Genomic DNA, 16,885 nt, shown 5'->3' with positions numbered 1-16,885 from the left:
ATGGAATACTACTCAGCCATATAAAACAAGACCCTGGCATTTGATAGAAAGTGGATGAATATGAAAGATTTACTGTTGAGTGAAGCAAGCCAGGCTATGAAAGAGAAACATTATATGTCTCCACTTAACATATACTGACTGTATGCACTCTATGGTGGAAACTGAGAGATTAAAGGACAGAGAAACATTAAAAATGGTTATAGACTCTGGAAACAATATAGGAAGAGGGTGGAGGGAGGGGGAGACTTAAAGAGAAAAATCAAGGAGAAAAATAGAGAGGCAAGACATTTGCAGGACACAGAAATGGGTTATGATCTGTTGATGATAATGTGTTTTGTATTCTCTATGGGACTGGTGTGAAGCATATTAATGTTGGGTAAATTCAACTTATAAACAAAGTGATGTATAGTGATTAAATGTGTATAAGAAAAGAAAATTGAAAAGAGAAGAAAAATGAAAAGATTTTTTGCTATAGGGCATGTGTGCTCCCTGGAAGTATAGAGAGAGACAGAGAGACAGAAAGCAAGAAATCACCCCCCCCCAACCCTGCCTGGGGGAGATCACCGTGCCACAATCCCTTCTCCTCCATTCTTCTCTTGGGATCTTGGGCATGCACGTATATGCACCTGGCATGAGTTTCAAGTCACCGGGTTCAGGACTTGAACCATGGTAAACTATGTGGGGGTCCAGTGCCTTAACCACTACACCACCTGTTGATGCCTCCTGTATTATTCTTAAATGTTTTCTCCATAAGGTAAAAGCAAGCATGTATGAATGAATAGCAGGTCATCTGTACCTGAAGCCTGCCTGATGATCGTGAAGATTAGCCTGAGAGCTCAAACCTGTGTGTTAGTAAAGAGAAAGTTGGTAAAGGTCTGATGCTGGATCTAATGAGCCCTATGTATGTAGTCTGGAATATAAAGAGTTCTTTTTTTTATAAATGATCAATTTATACATTATTTCTATTTTAACAAGTTATTACTGTGGAAGCTCAATAAATATGACTGCAGAAATTGGTCTTCATCACTCAGAAGATCATTTATTAATTTGTAAGAGTTTTTTTCCTTATAGGGCTCATGCACATGACAGAGAGACCGAGAGAGACAGAGAGACAGAAAGCAAGAAATCACCCCCTAGCAGGGATGGCCATGCTGCAATCCCTTCTCCTCTGCTCTCCTCTTGGGATTTTGGGTGTGCACGCACATGCACCCAGCATGAATTTTAAGCTGCCGGGCCTGGGACTCAAACCGTGGCCTAAAAAGCAGGAGTCTAGCAATGGAATCATTATGCCATCTGCTGGCCACCAGAAGATAATTTAAATAGTTCAGGAGGCAAAGGATTTTCTCTTATTTATAATCTTTTCCATTTATTATTATTATTTTAATAGCACATTATTTCTTGATTCCAAACAGGGATAATTCTTTCATCTATGCAAAGTACAGAGATTGTCATATGGCTATGAATTCAGGAGAAGTAAGTCACTAAGTAATTCAGGAAAATCTGTGACTTCATACTCTTTAGTCATCTTACTTAAATTTTTCTTTAGGTAACTAGGGCACCAAATCTCAATTATTGTGGTAAATAATTTGGAATTCCAGGACTTTCCATTGAACTTTGCTACAGTTCATTAAAAAAATACATTATTCTCAGACCAGCCAGTAATGTGATACGGGAGGCGCGATCTCACATGGCCAACTGTGTGGATCAAGTCCTGGACCTATGGGCCTGGAAAACACCAGGGGTGTGTGTGTGTGCATACCCAAAATTCCAAAAGAAAAATAGAGGAGAAACAATTGTGGTATGACTATCACTTTCTTACATTCTCTCTCTGTCTTTTTGTCTTTCTCCAGCAAGCTCATGTGTCTTCTGGCAAATAAACACACACACACACACACACACACACACACACACACACACACAAACACACAGGGCCAGCAGATGGCATGGCACAGGGCCAGCAGATGGCATGGTGATTGGGGTGCTGGATTCCCACATGGCTGACCGTGGTTAGTCATGGTTTCTAACCATGGTTTCTAATGTGACAGCATGATTTCTTACTTTTCCTCTCTCTCTCTTTCTCTCTCTAGTGAGCATGTGTGATCTGTAGTAAATTAAAAGAAAGTAATAATGATGATAAATAAAATTAAATAAATTCATAAAAAAGATTAAAAAGCATTTTAAAAATATATGGGAAGGGACCAGTTAATCATGTAATGGTGACATGACCGGACTCCCATGTAGTCAACTATAGTTCATGTCCTGGACCCAGAGGCTTAAAACTCATGATGGGCATGTGTGGATGCATGCCCAAAATCCTGAGAGGAGAATGGAGGATTACAGCGTGGCCAGCCCTGGTGGGGGTGTGTGTGTGATTTCTTGCTTTTTGTCTCTCTGTCTCTCTGGTGAGTGATTACGCCTTATATAAAAATCTCTCTAAAAAATAAAAATTGGGAGGAGGCTGGCAGGTGGCACTGTGGTTAAGATGCTAGACTCCCACATGGCTGACATTGGTTCGAGTCCTGGACCTGGCAGTTTTTCTCACTTTCCTGCTCCTTCTGTTTCTCTTTGTTCAAATTTAAAATAAATAAATTAATAAATCATTCTTAACTTAAAAAAAAAAATAGGGACTAGACAATGGCAGACATAAAACACAATACTCTGTAAGGCTGGTCCACATGAGAAGGTTCTGTGTTTGTGTCTGGAGACCTCTCTGAGTATGCCAGACATGATCTGAGGCTGGCTGAGGCTAGCAGTTGATTGTAACATCAAGACTCTGATGGGGATGCTGTCTCTCTCTCTCTCTCAATTTCTATCTCTCTCACTCATGAAAAAGAAAGAAAGAAAGAAGAAAGAAAGCAAGAAAGAAAGAAAGAAAGAAAGAAGGAAGGAAAGAAAGAAAGAAGGAAAGATAAAGAAAGAAACAATTTAAAAAGGGGTCAGCAGATGGTATGAATGTCCAGGTAACTGGTCCCACCTTCCCAACTGCATCAAGTCCTGAACAAGGTGGCTTGAAGAACATGGAGGATGTATGTGAGAGTATACGCAAAATATCTCGTGAGTAGACTGGAGGAGAAGGGATTGAAGGACAATCATCCCCCTGGGAGTGATTTCTAACTTTTTCTCTCTCTTTCTTTCACCACTCCCTATGAGTCCAAAAAAATCTATAGCAAAGAACTAAAAATAAAGAAATAAATGTTAAAAAGAAAAATTAAATGCATTTTCTGCTGAGTCTGACTAACAGTATATCCTGCCTACTTTACCACGGTATTTCTGGCTTCTTGGAGGTTGAGGTCAAGAGAAGGGATGATCCGTCTTCTATCTCAACTGTAGAAGCAGAGCGTTTGTGGCATGTTTGGACTTGCCTCATGCTGTTGAAATGTCATCCGTGGGGACACTTCCCTTGGAAGACATTCGGAGCAGAGTGCTTTGAATTCTTTACACTGTAATAGAAGGTGACTTACAGTATGAAAGGAAAACCTCCTTCCTCCTTGGCCTAACTTAGAGTCCAAGCTTACTTTCCAATTAAATGCGAAGACTTCAGAGTACTAATGTTAAGCTACAGAATAAATTTAATGGTAAATTTATGGCATATTCTCTTCATAAAGACATTTATGTATGCAATAGCTAATTAGTAAATATTCAATAATTGGCTTGTGTATCAAAGATAGTGTTTAATCTTTTTGGACTATCAAGTAGAGTAAGTAGATTTCAGTGCTGTAGCAGAAAAATTGAATAGGAGTTAGATACAGTGCAGACTGCTATTTTTTGAAAATCACTGATATTTTTATTTTTTAATTTTTTCTATTTTATACTTTCTTATTTACATTTAATTATTGTACATCTTTGTGGGGTACAACATAGATTTTGAAACCATACATGTTGTGTGGGACAATCAAACCAAGAATAACACCACAGTCATCCCTTCCCGTAAGATTGGCCATGTCTGTTCTCTCACTTAGCTGTGATACACTGTTCTAAACCCATTTGCCCCATTTACCTGCATCCCTATGTCTCATAAGTACATGTTTCCCTGATCCCCTCCTAATCTCTCATCTTTCCCCTCACCCCCTGTGCAGTCTCTGGTACCTGCAGCGTCCTTTCTACTTCTGTGGGAGACAACTATTTTAAGTCTAGCAGCAAAAGAAGTGAAGAGAACAGCATAGTAGAAAAGAGAACTCAGGACTGAGGGAAAGTAAAATATTTTTCCAGTGTATAATATTGAAGGCAATGGGGTAAGGGGTGACTTCACTGTCTCCCATGGCCCTGGAGGGTTAGATCCTTGTAAAGGGACAGACCGGCATGAGGACTGAGCCCTGAGTACGGAGAAGGACTTGATTAGGATTGTTTTGCTCTTCTAAGGAGAGTAAGTGATGGGTTTTCTGTTCCAAGAGAGAGGAGGACAAATTGGGGATTGAAGAGCACTAAGAGATTTAAGTGTGTTTTTGTGGGGAATAGGTGAGGAGATTCGTAAGAGACTAAGAAAGAGTTAAATAAAGAATTTGAGAGAGCCACTGTGAGTGCAGCGCAAGTGAGAAAACTCTGATTTTGGTTCTATTTTTAGGCAGCTTTGACCCACTTTGAAATCTCCCAAATGCTCACAACTTTTGTGCTTTCTCCCTGGACCCACCGTGGTAAGGTCACACGGGGCCTATTTGCCTCATGAAGAAAAACATGTTTCAAACCTTTCACACCTCTAAATACAAAGCATATTTGTTTCTGTACTGTATCCAACTAAATGTGTTATATAAGATGGGACCCTAACTGCTTTGTCTCATTACAAGATCTTTTCTCATTCCTTCTCAAGTAACATTATTTTTTTAATAGGGTAATTTAAAGGACCAGCAGGTGGTGTGGAGGTAAAGGTCCCGAATCCCACATGGCTGGCTGCTTGGTTTGAGTCCTGGTCGGTAGCTTGAAAATTGCTCCTGGCATGCACAACCAAAATCTGGAGAGGAGACTGGAGGAGAGGGATTGCGACTGGCCATCCTCCCTAGGGGGCGATTTCTCAGGGGAGCGCACTCACCCTATAGCAAGGAAAACAGTAACAACCTAAAAATAGGGTAATTTAGAAAACTTTTCTATACCCCAAAAGAAATACAAAGCTGGGAAGTTTCACGTAAGAATAGAGGGCCCTAGATTTTGAAGATGTTCCTTTTTAGTTAATTTATTTATTTGTCCAAGACTGAGAAAGAGAGAGTGAAAGCAAAGGAAACAGACAGCACCTCCATGCTGTGCTGTATCTTCAGCTTCAGCCAGTCCCAGATCATAGGCACACATGTACCCAGCATGCTCAGGGTGGCCTCTGGACGTGAAAATGGAACCTAGTTGTGAAGAATTGTTTTTTTTTTAATTGTTTTTTTATCACATGACATCATATAAGTGGCCACAGGTAATATAAAATGTAGTTGTGTGTGTGTGTGTGTGTGTGTGTGTGCGCATGCGTGCATATACACACAATACTTATGTGACTATGTATATTATAAATATTGACTTGTGCATTAAGGCTATTCTTTCCTAAAAACGGAGAATGGAAATATCATGCTGAGCTATATATATATATATATATATTTATTTATTTATCTGATTACATGGAATATAAAAATAAAATGACACTTTCAAAATACTTTATCCTGAAAACTTTTCTATTACTCAGGGAAGCTCTTTTTAACTGCTTCCTTTGAGTTTGGTTTGTGATTTACTGGGACCACTTAGAGACAGCTCATATTTTCTAGACATACTGTAGGTATTTTAATGCCTTAATCAATTTTTGCCACTTTAGTTCCTCTGTTGGGCTAGATTAATCTTCCCCTCGGTTCCCAACTTTCAAAGAAGAACACTTATCAAAATCATCTTTACAGGAAAAAAATAAAACTGCAATTAAAGAAAAAGAAAAAGGAAAAAAAGCCCACCTCTCTTAAGTCGTATATCATAAATATTGTTAACTATGATATAAATAGTCTAGAGTCAAGATTTAAAATAAATGTGCTCTTCAGTTCTACAAACAATAAAAATGAATACTATTTGCTTTGCAATTCAGGTTAATTTGATTTTTCTGTATGTACTTCACAGATGTATTATTATATCACTTTCAGGATAGCGATTTCATGCTGAAAACTCATGCTTGGGAGAAAAATGAGGTTTCAAAGCAGAGAAAAAGAAAGTAATAAAAGGAGATGGGAAACCTTCTATAAATGAATCTCTCATATTTAATTTGGGGAATATTTTATCCAATAGAATCCTATTTTTCTTCTCTAGGTTTTTATTTCCACCATGTGCTTCTTTGGGCTCGTCTGGTTTTCGCATATACTTTTTGACAGTAGTCTTCTCCACTTTGCATTCTAAGAAGACACCAGCTATCATATAAAATGTCATGGAAGAAGGAGGAAATAGGTACTTCCATTTTTTGCTGTCAGGGCAGAGCCATTACATTGGATGAACTGTTTCTTCTCCCTTTCTCCAAAATGGAATATGGGAAATACCGAGTCTGACTCTAAGTGACTTATAAAGGTGATAGACCAAGGAGTGGGCCCTTAAAATTCTGTGATGAGATTCCTCTTGGGTAATTCTTAATAAAGAATGAAGGACCAGCAGGTGGTGTAATGGCTATGTCGCTGGACTCCCATGTAGGTGATTGTAGTTCGAGTCCCGGATCCAGTGGCTTAAACTCATGCTGGGCACATGTGTGTGCATGCCCAAGATCTTGAGAGGAGAATGGAGGAGAAAGGATTGCAGAATGGCCATCCCCTTGGAGGGTGATTTCCCGCTTTCTGTCTCTCTGTCTCTCTGTATCTCTGTCTTTCTGGCAAATGCATGTGCTCCTATAGCAAAAATCTCTCCAAAAAATTTTTAAAAAATTAAAAAGAAAGAAACCAAATTTTAAATTCAGACTTGAGCTAAAGATACTTTTCTGGGTCCTCTTGACATCTATGCTGATAAAAGTATCTGAAGATGTATACATAATTGGCAGTCAAGCCTTGTCTTTTCCAGGATCATTCTTAAAGAAATATTTTTAAAAAATACTTGGAAATCTAAGAAGATCATACATTTTCCAGGCATAAAATAAAACATAGCCTTCTATGGAATAAATTTAATTATGCTTCTAGAGCTACGTTTACAGTTTAACATGGGAAATTTTCTACCTTCTCTTCCTCAAAAAAAAAAAAAAGACAGAAATATTTGTTGTCATTTCACAAGTTTTACCAATAAAAAATATGGTTTCAATAATTGTCATAATCTAGAGGTATATTAGTTACTAAAACCTTTGTTGTCATCATTTGTTACTTTGGTGAGCCTAGAAGTATGTTAAGAAAGGAAGCAAACTTTGGGTTGAAAGTCCTGAAATTCGAGAAAGGAGAGTTCCCAATTGGACGCCAATGTTAACTTTTTAAAGTCAGACACGGAGTCTCAGAGGTTTTGGTTTCCCCATCTATAAAGAGAAGAGTTCAAGCATTTTGGGGTCTCCCTCCAGAATTGAGAGTCTCCTATTTGAAGCCTTTGCCCCAAAATAGCAATTTCAACTATTCAAAAACGATCTGCAAAGGGAAACTGGTAAGGGATTATAAAAATGTTAATTTTTGGACTTTTTGGTATCTCTGATAAACTTTGAGGCATTGTTTAAAACACGGGAGCATGCCACTAGAAGTGTACTGGTTTTCTCACTTCCTTAAGCTCAGTTCTCTGACTCATAGAACTGTGAGAGTCCATAGGAGTACGCTGAAGTCAGATAGCAAGGGCAGCTTATGACCATCACCTCATTATGAATGATGGGGGACATTCTAAGTGGAGTGTTGGGGCTCCTTCCTGCTCCTGTTAAATTGACGATGTGTATTTGGAAGTCTCTTGAAAGGCTGAGTAGAAATGTGATTTTCTCCTTCAAAAGAATACCGTTAATGATAGACTACGGGAATATGTTTTCCTTTTCTGCCCAGCAATTTGCATAGGCTCACTCTCTATTTGTCTCTTGATAACCTCATCAATCTCATCCATGCCCTCCTGACCACAGTGCCTGATTGCAGTAATTCCATTTTAGTAGGGCTTTCAGAAGGACTTGGCTTCTGCATTTAGCTGGTGCTGCACGATGGAGTGGTCCCGTTCTCCTGAGAGTGAGCCTCCGAGATCATATTATGCCGGCCTTGATTTCTTTGTAAAGGCTGCCTATAGAATTTCATATTGATTTGGAGCTGGTGCTGTTTCATTTTTAACTCCTTTGTAAGCCAGAAGTCTCGTTATATTAGTGTCTCCTCCTTGTCATTCTGACAGGCTTTGGTTGCAACATTTGCCCTTCACTCCGTAAAAGCTCCTTTGGTATACAACTTGTTGCCTTTACTGTGCTGTGGTTGGTACACTTTCAAAATCTTAGAGCAGTCTAGTGCAAGTATGTAAGGTGGAGGTATAATGAAAAAATAATCTAGTATATTAATTTGTAAGCAAAGTGCTTCACAGAACAGAAAGGGAGATAGAGGGTGGGAATTCTTGCTAAAGCCACACCCTGACTTTGGCATCCCTGCATTGTCTCAGAGGGAGGTTTATTTTGTAGAAGTAAGGTTTGCCAAGTGATATGAAGCAGAGTTCAGTCATCAGTGAAAAAGAGAGAAATGGCTACAGATGAGACTTATTGAAAGCATATCATAGCTTAGTTTCAATGTTTATCAATTGGCTGCTCCCCCAGAACTTTAATTTGGTGTCATTCTCCATAAAGTCTTACCTAGGGCAATACAGATTTATAAATGACACCATATCACATACACATATGTTTTGCAGTGCCTTGGAATTTAAAAAGCCTTTCAAATCCATCATCTCATTTGATCTCCTTTTGACACAGGCAGGAAAATATCAATATGCCCATTTTGAAGGTAAGGAAACAGACATCCAAAAGGTACAAATTAGTCAACCAACAAATATATGATAACACTAGCCCTGCATTACAGTTTCTTAACACCAAACTTGTTGCTCTTTAATTCTGTGACAGCCTCAATAACACAAGCAAAACTACACCTATGACATGTTCTTAGCATCACCTTTAGATTTACAATTCCTTATTTATTTCCTTGTCTTTGTACTTTCAGATTTATCTCCAGAACAGCAGAGTTACTTTTATCACAAAAGAGAATGACAGAAATCAAGGTCTCCATGTTAAGCATATTATTCTTCACTGCTTAGGGAATTTTCCCACTGGATTGCCCTATTGTATTTTAAATTTTATTTGAGCTCCATTTTCTCATCTGTGGAGTGAAGGGGTTAGACTATGCTCCTCTCATTCACTGCGAGTATGATTAAGAGAATGGGAGGTGAAGAAGGAATCAGGGCTGCAAGTGAATACGATTATCACAGAATCACTAGTACAGTGCATTATGCATGTTTTAAAACTGGATCTAGTATTTATATGCTAAAGTGCTTCCTTATGAATTACCTTCATCCCTCAGTGTACTGTTTAGTCTTAACCACAAACATAATCCTTACACAAATCCAAATCTATTTGTTTGTCCTCCATATAAGATACTTAAAAATTTCAAAATGTGTTTATGTCCAGAGAAAAAATGTTTAGGTTTATAGAATTCTCTCAGTTGATAAAGGGTTTTCGAAGACCGAGTGCAAATATCTACTAAAATATTTACATTTGCCCCTTAGTCATGACTTTCTCTAGTGCTTAAGCATTAGTGATCATTTTTAATTTGTGATTCAATGAATGCCTTTATTTTATGCTTTGTGGCTATATTTGAAGCCAAACTGTATTTCAACTTGCAAGAACAAATGGGCTTTGAAAAAGGTTATGTTGGACTCAGTAATTTTCTTTTAAAAATATTTCAAATGATAAATCAGTAAATATTTATTTTACATTTTAACAATTTCCCTTATTGAGTACAGCTAAACTGACTGGTCATAGTAGGAATCTGTTAAGTATCTCTTAGTTGATAGAACTAGAAGAATTTAAAATAAACTTTATCAGATCAAAATAAACTTCACAAATTTTCCCCTGTAAAACCCTTGTTTAGACACTGACTTTTGAAAAACCTTTGGTAACACATCTCAGGCTTTTGGCACTTTGAAAATTAACGACAACATCAACAAAGCCCAGAGAAATAGATTAAGGTAGTAAAACTATGTTTTTTTTCTTGAAATTTAATTTTTATAACACTATTAGTGTATGCCCAATAACAAGCTCATAACTTCAACTTGTTCCCTTTATGTGTCTAAATAAATAGGAACTCAACTTGAGAGGAAATTTAGGGTTTAATTACTCTGCGATTTTTGGTATTTTATGTGCAGAAACACAAACCCAGGCTGCCTGACTCTTTTTCAACTTCTGTGTATGATTTCACCAGAGAATTTATTTGCTGTAAAGGTCACCAGGCCATTTTTTCTTCTCGACACATCCACTGACTTTGTTCCCAAGTTGGTTTTTTTTTTTTTTTTTTGACATGATGGCTTTTATTCCCTTAAGTTCAATCCTAAGGTGGATATGATTGAAATTGGCAAAGAGCACATTCATTCTCTTAATAAAATCCATAGTAATAGTTATGTCAGTGGACAATCATGAAAATGAAACAAAACAAACCAAGTAAAACTCACCAGTTTCAAAACAAATACCATTCAGTGTGCCGCTCAAGTTCGTTAAGTGGCTTGTAGAGATCTTTGAATGTCTTTCCATCAACCTGGGTACTTCCTGCCACATTACAGGTGATTTCTGGTTTCAGAGAGAACCACCACCAGGGTGCTGAGATTTGCTTTGAGTCTTAGAGTTTATTGCTATCGAAAGTTGGGAGATATAAACTGAAATAATACTGCATCCTAAGAGTTGCCTGAAAGTTGAAACCAACCAGCCTCCCACAGCTGCAGCTATTGTGATCCTATGCTCAGTCTTTCTTGGAGGCTCAACCTTACTGAAGTCATTAGCGGAGCAATTGCCCTACATTTTATGAGAACATCAATTGGTGATGATAGAGTGTGGTTTAATTTTTCTAATTTTCTTGCTTATAGCTCAGATTTATTTTCTGTGGGGCTTGCTCTAGTATTATCAGAAGAAAAAAAATAATAAAACCCATAGGGAGGCAGGGCCCCAGTTCCAGAGAGCACATTCCTACTCTGATGTTTCCGATACAGAATCTTAGAGTGATCTTAAGAGGAGCCAGCTGTGTGGGAGCACATATTGATGACTTGGTTGGCAGTACTTCCCCGCTGAGTGCCAGGCTGCAGATGCACTCCCAATCAATTCCCACACAGCTATAGTTCAGTGAACTGCTCTGAGGGAAAAGAGTGTGGCACCGGGGGCTGTGAGATTCAGAAACATCAGAGCAGGGCCCAAAGAGAGCAAATCTCCTATGAGGCAATGCCCTACCAAGACAAGATGGCACAAAATAAGGAAGAAATAACCTAGGAAAAGGTATGAATGCGTGTGAGTGTGCAACGTGGATGTGATAAAAACAGACATTGTATTTTTGTCATTGTCATGAAGTGACTTTGCTGGTTGTAAGATAAAATATAGTACATAATCCCAATTTAATCTTTGGTTCTTTTTTTTTTTTTTTAGAGAGATTTTTGCTATAGGGCACGTGCACTCACTAGAGAGAGAGACAGGGAGAAACAAAGTGAGAAATCACCCCCCAGGGGGAATGGCCACACTGCAATCCTGTTCCCTCCATTCTCCTTGTTGGATTTTGGGCAGGCATACACATGCACCTGGCGTGAGTTTAAGCTGCTGGGTCCTGGACTCGAACCATGGTTGACTACATGGGAGTTCAGCAACATAACCATTATGCCATATGCTGGTCCCAATCTTTGGTTCTTTCAACCATATTGTGAGATTATTATCCCATTTTGCAGACAAGAAGCCTTTGTATAGGATGGTGAATGAAAATATTAAAACAAAAAACATCATTTAAATCACTATATTCCTGGATCCTCCTCACCTTTCTGGAATATAGTGCTGCTATTATATTTACTGAATTCTTCATGGTAAATAGATTGATAAATCAAGTTTTAAAAATAACTATTTATTGAGACCTGCAGATGGCATAATAATTATGTAGTTGGACTCCTACACAGTCAACTACAGTTCAAATCCCAGACCTGGCAGGTTAAAATTCATGCTGGGCACATGTGCATGAAGGCCCAAAATCCTTAGAGAAGAATAAAGAAGAAAGGATTGCAGTGTGGCCATACCATCAAGGTGTGATTTCTCACTTTTTGTCTCTCTGTCTCTGTCTCTCTCACATGTGCCCTATAGCAAAAATCTCTCTGGAAAATATTTATTTAACTTTATTTATTATTATTATTTAGAGAGGTTTTTGCTATAGGGCATGTGCGCTTTCCAGAAAGACAGAGAGACACAGAGAGATAGAAAGTGAGAAATCACCCCCCCCCCCCCGGGGGGATGGCCACGCCGCAATCCCTTCTCCTCCATTCTCCTCTCGGCATCTTGGGCACACACACACACACACACACACACACACACACATGCACCTGGCATGAGTTTAAGCCACCAGGTCCAGGACTCGAACCACAGTCAACTACATGAGTGTTCAGCAACATAGCCATTATGTTAACTGCTGGTCCCTTATTATTATTTTTTTAATTTGACCAGAGAGAGATGTAAAGTGAGAGAATAAGCTATCAGGTCCAGGATTCAAACCATGGTCAGCCCCATGGAAGTCCAGCACCTTATCTACCGTGCCACCTGCTGACACCGAGTAGATCAATTATTAGTCAAGATTTTGTGTTTGTTTGTTTGTTTTTTGTGTTTTTTTTTTTCTTTTGGAGAGGTTTTTGCTATAGGGTGGGTGTGCTCTCCAGAAAGACAGAGAGAGATGGAGAGACAGAAAGACAGAAAGCGAGAAATCACCCCCCAGGGGTGATGGCCATACTGCAATCCCTTCTCCTCCATTCTCCTCTAGGGATCTTGGACACACACACACACACACACACACACACACACACACACACACAGACACGCCTGCCATGATTTTAAGCCACCAGGTCTGGGCTCAAATCACAGTTGACTACATAGGAGTCCAGCAACATAGCCATTACACCAACTGCTGGTCCTTGTCCTGTGGGATATTTACAGCAGCATCTAAGAAAACAAAACACACACTTTCTGTTTTTCCTGAGCTCCTTTTCCTTTTTCCAGCTTTCCAGGAATCAAGCCCAACAATGATGAGATTAGCCAACCTCCTCCTAGGTGGAAATAGCTTCTTCTTCCTCTAAACTCCCCTTCTTTTGTCCCCATGGTACCTTGCTCAGTGAAATGCAGTTAGTGGGTTCACAATCAAGAAGGACTTCCTGAGTGCTTGTTTTAAGAGGCACAGAAATGGGAAATAGTCTGGACCTCCAAGCTGGTGGGGAAAGAATAATTGGCTCTTGTTTGTAACTTACCAGGCTATGCAAATGTGGGCAAATCCCTTTCCCACCTGCCCTAGTCCTCAGTTTGCTCATCTGTAAAGTAAAAGTATTTAAGAGGCTAAATCTAAGATTCATTGTAGCTCTCTTATCTTTGCTTCATAATGATGATTTAAGCATCATTGTTTCTTGGGGTGGAGGGTAGAGAAAACAACTTGGAGAAGTGGAACTATTCTGAAATACATAGTTTGTTAAACTCATTTCGAAGAAGCACACATTCCATTTTTCTCCCCAACAGCTTTCTCGTTTTAAGGTTTGGATTTTCAAAATGACACTTTCTGAATAAATAGATGGGGGCAATAAAACGAGCCATAAAAGCAACCCAGTAAGGTGGCAATAAAATATGAATCATGGCTCCCAAGATCAGTAGCATTGTCAGAGTATACATATCACTACATATGACACTAACAACTGTTGTGTGCTCTCAGGGGAAAGGCTTGTGGGAGAAAAAAGGGGAGCCATAAAAGCAACCCAGTAAGGTGGCAATAAAATATGAATCATGGCTCCCAAGATCAGTAGCATTGTCAGAGTATACATATCACTACATATGACACTAACAACTGTTGTGTGCTCTCAGGGGAAAGGCTTGTGCTAACCCAGGACTGAGTAGACATTGAAGTAAAAGGGGGAAAAATGACATAAAAGAAACCCTCTCTGTCTCAGAGCCTGTCTGACTCAAAAAAGCTACCATTTGGAAGAGTTGTAGCTGGTTCCAGGTATGATCCAGCAGATAAAATGGGGGCCATTGAATTGAGGGAAGCAATTTCTGTCTTTGATTCTGTCCTTAACATGCTGTATGATGTTGAAGAAGGTTGTCAACCTTTATGTATTGACTTCTCCATAGTAATCTGGGTGAACTAATGCTTATTACTCACCTTGGTTGTGTGTGTGTGTGTTTAAAAGTAATGTTTATAAAAGGCTTTAGTCTTTTTATATGGGAGAATTCTCTATAACTAATAAGAACTGTATTCATTTTCTGCCACAAATGTGCATGAAACAAAATGAATAGTGTCACAGAGCAATTTGCTAAACTATATTTTGTAAGTACAAATAGGAATTTTCCACATCACATCCAACTCAGTCTATCAAATTAGGCTGAACATTATCCAAGGAAAATATAATACAGGAGCTGTAATTTAATGATCACACAAGACAGCCACCTCCCACATAGCAAGAGGTTATCATAATTATTTACATTTGGGTGTAGACAGAAGACAAAATCTGTCATCTTTTTTTGGTTACTGCTTGCATTCAAAAAGAAAATGAACTTCTTTAAAGAGTATAGTCAGCAATATGAATTAATTAAAATTCATTGACTTTAATAGTGGAAACAAATTTATATCAAATAAGAAATTTCTCTAATTTGAAACAAGAAGGTCTCTAGGAAAGAGAAAATTCTAAAAAGACAAAGAAAGATCATCATGATGTTTTGACTATCATCACACCCAGAAAGCCATGCTAAAGAACTACAGATCATGAGCTCTGCTCATGTCATAATATCTAAGGTTTGGGTTGAGTAGGTGGTATCGTGGTAAATGTGCCAGACTCCCATGTGGTTGATGGCAGTCCTGAACCTGGCAGCCTGAAACTCATGCCAGGCGTGTGTGCATGCATGCCCCAAATCCCCAGAGAATGGAGGAGAAGGGATTGTGCCATGGCCATCCCCTGGGAGGTGATTTCTCTCTGTCTCTCTGTGTTTCTCTGTTGAGCACATGTGTGTGCCCTATAGCAAAAATCTCTCTAATAAAATAAAATAAAATAAAAATTCCAAGGTTTTTGGTTGGTATTTGCATTGCTCTGGATACTGATACAAGTTTACTGAACACGTATTAGAACCAGGGAGTATAAACACAATGCCTTTCTGAGTTTACTTAAAATGGGTACCTTTTCCTATCTAGTGTCTTTGGGATAATCAGGTTTCTATTTGATTAGAAACTAGATTTAGGGATAAAAGACAAAGGCATGAGTGCTTTGTCTTATCTTTTAATGAAATCACCTTTCTTTATCTAATTTTTTTAAGAAGTTTTTTTCCTTAGGGCACATACGCTAGCTGGAGAGAGAGACAGAGACAATGAAATGGAAAGAGAGAAATCACCCTTTAGGGAGGATGACCAAGCTGCAATCCCTTCTCTTTCCAGGATCTTGGGCACACACACACACACACACACACACACACACACACACAACTCTCCAAACCACCAGATCTGGGACTCGAACTGCCATCAGCCATGTAGCAGTTCAGAAATGTAACTGCTACACCATCTGCTGCCCCCCCCCTTCCTTTATTCTTATAATCTTTTCTAAAAGGTTGATTGAACAAAAGTTTAAGAAAAATCTTGCTTTAGTGCATGCTCTTTGCCACTGAAGTGGTTCTAAAGTTACTCAATGCTGATGAACCTGTGCTCACCAGTTTACCAGGGGAATGAGGTTACAACACCCGCATCAGAGTGTTGGAACTTTCTAACTCTATTTAGGAGAAATGAAGACTCTTAACTGCCAAGACCAGGACCAGTTAAACAAAATACAGAGCAAGAGAGGAGAATCAGAATGTGATAGAAAATGGAATAGTTCTAAAGTAGATTGAAGGCTTTTTAGAAGCAAGGAGATTTGGGCAACTAGGAGGGTACTGGCAATATTTTGTCTAAAAAAGGTTTAGAGATCAATTTTAGCTACTTCACATCTTCTCTGATCGTGTTCATAAAGCTTTATTTAATAGGTAAAATTGTATTTATTCCATAATTTCTGAATAACCGGTATTTTATTACATTAAGCAAACTGAAGTTATCTATTACCTTATAAGATGCTTCACAAACAGCAGTGTGAAACAACATGGAAGCAAAAGATAGTATCCAAATTCATACGAGCTATATGGGATAAATATAAGATTCATCTATAAGCTGAAAAATATTTATTACATGAATACAATATATTCTACTGTGGAAAGAGATATATAGTAAGCAAATAAATATGGGAATATATAGTATGTCAAAATACCAGGGCTTTATGGAGCCAAATAAAAGTGAGGAGAGATAGAGCATGTCCATGCTGGTAGACAGGGTAACAATGTGACATTTCATCTAAAAAATTCAAGAAAAGCTTCACTGAGAAGGCAGCATTTAAGTTATAATCTGAAGGAGCACAGGACATATTTATGAGTGGCATATAAACAAAACCTTCAGTTTTTAAATGCTCTCATATGAGATCAACTGTCACGACAACTTACTTGAATTTTACTTAAGTTCGTCTTTTACCATTATTAATGTAGTCATATCCTTCACTTTCATGAAGAACATACTATAAAATATAATTATTTCCCACTGTCCTACATTTTACCTGAGAAAGCATGCAAATCTAAGATCTTGAGGAATTTAACTTTCTTACATCTTTTCACTTCTCTCTGAAAGAACTTACTCCATGAGAAAAAAAATATATAGTCTCAGGGACCAGCAGGTGGCGTGGTGGTTAAAATTAAATATATATATATACACAG

The sequence above is a fragment of the Tupaia chinensis genome, unplaced genomic scaffold, assembly GCF_000334495.1.
Source record: "Tupaia chinensis unplaced genomic scaffold, TupChi_1.0 Scaffold000251_1, whole genome shotgun sequence".
Classification (NCBI taxonomy): Eukaryota; Metazoa; Chordata; class Mammalia; order Scandentia; family Tupaiidae; genus Tupaia; species Tupaia belangeri.
The sequence above is the reverse complement of the archived record's forward strand: the minus strand, read 5'-3'. Positions refer to the sequence as shown.